This window comes from Ornithodoros turicata, chromosome 1 (assembly GCF_037126465.1).
Source record: "Ornithodoros turicata isolate Travis chromosome 1, ASM3712646v1, whole genome shotgun sequence".
Classification (NCBI taxonomy): Eukaryota; Metazoa; Arthropoda; class Arachnida; order Ixodida; family Argasidae; genus Ornithodoros; species Ornithodoros turicata.
In genome coordinates, this window is record NC_088201.1 from 68,754,093 (window position 1) to 68,757,027 (window position 2,935).

Here is a 2,935-nt window from a genome sequence, read left to right on the forward strand (position 1 = left end):
TGCTTCCCTTGTTGTAAGTCTTTAAAAAGTGACAGACAACAGTAACAGAGGTAACAGAGCATGATAACAACATGTGGGACACCAATACCAAAGTGGTAAATGGTAGGCAGCAAATTTTACATGGTTCATATAGCAACCGCACTAGCAATAAGTAAAACCAAGTCACAGAAAGGGAGTGCGGGTCCCCTAAAGTCTGCTACTTCCCTCATTGTAACAGTGTCTTGCAAAAGTGACAACTAACGGATTTACCCCAACAACACCGAAACGTCCTGTGAAGGTCCTCAGGATGTCAACCCCGAACGACGATGACATCCTCAGGAAGTCATCAACTGGTCCTCCCAGTGATACCTCAGTGTTAAAGTGGGACTCCAGGTCACATCACCTGCACATCCTCAGGGTGTCAACCTGGAACACTTGCAGGACCTTGTGAGGACGACTTCACCTGCACCCACCTATCGTTATTTGTACTACTTATAACCCTGAATAGTGTTTCTTTTTATTGAATACAAAGTGTTTTACAGAGAGAGTAATAAAAGGAAACCCGAAGCTGTCTTTGTGAAGACAGCCTCCGGTTTCCTTCTATATAAATGATACGAAACCACACGCAGTCCTGATAACTTCTGTTTTCCAATATATGTTGATTAACTTCCGCAATAAAATCCCGCTGTTCGTTTCTAGTACAATCCATAACGGACAACGAGGGCAACGGTTTAAAAAGAAAGCAGAGAAATATGAAAGAGTCACAAAAAATCTTGTCACTGGCACTAAGTCCGAGAAACCCATTCCGAAAGGTACGAGAATTCTCTTCGGAAGCCACAACAGATACTATTTAATGCTTATAACGTGACCCTCCATAAATTCGAGAGTCCTGCTCACCCGCGACACAAAACGAAGGGTGAGCTGTCCATGTTTCTTTCGATTATGCAAAGAAAAATACTCGAAGTGAGGATTTGATTGAAGTATTAGGTCTGCATCAATGCAAAGTCTATGTTTCTTACTCCTTTTGGTTTGAGACATTCAGGTAGAACCTTTGAAAGTCAAAATAGTGCGACAGAATCCCGCGTTTCTCTCCGTTCCATGAGAAATGCTCTAGGTATCATAGACAGTCATCTTTTTGGAGCCAGAGAATTTTCAATCAGGTCCCAGCATCGGCCCCCAAAACTAAACAAATGTGTTTAGGGAGTGTGAGCAGGTAAACTAAATAAAGTAATATTTCTCGTCCCGCAGGCTACCCAGAGGGATGGGCACAGGACGTATCTGAATGACTCTTCATTGACAGTACAAGAGTGTTATCCTCAGGACGTTCTGGGTATAACCTCGAAGAACGAGGACATGATGGGGACATCCTGAGGACCGCGTGTGTTCTTGGGGTGATAACGCTTCGCCGTGATCGTTGCAAATGGCATATAGAGCCCCGAAGTGCAGCTCAGCACCCTACTAAACTGCACTATAACAACTTGTGGGCCACCACTACCAAAGGAGAAGGGGCGCTCATGAGGTCCCTCATGAGTGAGTTTGCGCAGCTATGCGGTGGACACAACATAAGCCCTCGCTGGAATTCAAATTCAAAAGTCATCATTGGCTTCAACTTCGAAATCCATCGCCGACCTCTGACCCGATCATAGGAATTCAACCTCAAAAACGTGATGGGTTCTAAAGTTGAAGTTGAATAAGGGGCTGTGATGTGAGTAGTAAATACTGACCACAAGTATCGGGAAACATGCAGGGTGGTCTGGACACCATTAAATTACTAATTAATCAGCAATTCCCTATTGAAAAAACCCATATCGAATAAATACGGGTCCCATATATATGGCATTATTGAACATGGGGTTATGTGTCATATGGACATATGAGTTATATAGACCATACGGGGTCCTCATATGGCCCGTATGAGAATCTCCATATCCAACAATCCCGTATAAATGTGTCCCATACAATTATCATGTGACCCATAGACCCACGTGATTGTGTGAGCCACAACGGAATTATGAGACCGCTTATACGGGGCGCAGAGAGCATAAGGTTATGTACCACGTTGAAGAAGCCGCTGGTCGGGTAACGGTCGTATCACGATACGGAGTGAAGGTTATACAGGGTTGACACATAGTGGGGAACCAAAATCCACCTACACACAAAGCACCAAAGGGGAGGATACATTGTGAAAGCAGTACAGATCTTAGAAAAATGTAGGTATGATAAGCTGGGTAGCTTTACGCGAACATAGTGGCAAAAGAACCAGGAAACTTTTCTCTGTTATCCAGTTTATTTGGCTTGTTACATTCAAGGGCACGGTTGTAAAAGCTTGCACTGCCATGAAGCAGACATTGGAGTTGCATGGGTGAAGTGCACACCCTACCTGTTTCGCAGGAAACACAACTCAGTAAAAATCTTTGCAATAACCTGTAGCTTAACTTACTTTGTCTTTTAAGATCTCAGCGACGTGTGTGTTCATTTCCTACGTCGGGAGTGCGACAGCCCATTTGTCTTGTGCACAGAAACAAATCTGTCAAAAGCGTCTGAAATTCAAAGATTCCACATTTGTAACAGGCCAATGAAGCATCACATGTGACGTCTTCACCCGATGTTAAGTGACGATATCGGTTAACGACTACAGCAACGACCACAATGAGTTCAGCACAAGGTAACAGGACTCAAGAGGGTAGAAATCACACTGAGTGCATAAAGTAATAGGAACCCACACGCTAGGAATGTTACCAAGCAAACCGTGCATGAATCATGACACAGCAACCTCAACACTAACCTTCCATTCACGAAATCCAACGGCTTCTGGTCGTATCTTCCAAGGCGTACAAACAGAGAAACATGTCCAGACATCACTAGCAAGGCACAAACACACAGTCAGAACAGTCCGAGCCACCAACGCCACGCCGAAGCACCCAGAACAGGAACGACGACAACACGCGTCCGCTCA

General features: G+C 44.5%; 1 long non-coding RNA gene across 1 annotated transcript; it reads right to left on the reverse strand.

The window, feature by feature from the left end:
• Window positions 1-2,089: 2,089 nt before the first annotated feature.
• LOC135400277 (uncharacterized) lies at window positions 2,090-2,935 on the reverse strand. Its single transcript, XR_010424573.1, has 3 exons — window positions 2,765-2,935; window positions 2,420-2,519; window positions 2,090-2,359 (listed from the first exon to the last, which is right to left on the reverse strand). It is a non-coding gene; the product is annotated as an uncharacterized LOC135400277 (long non-coding RNA).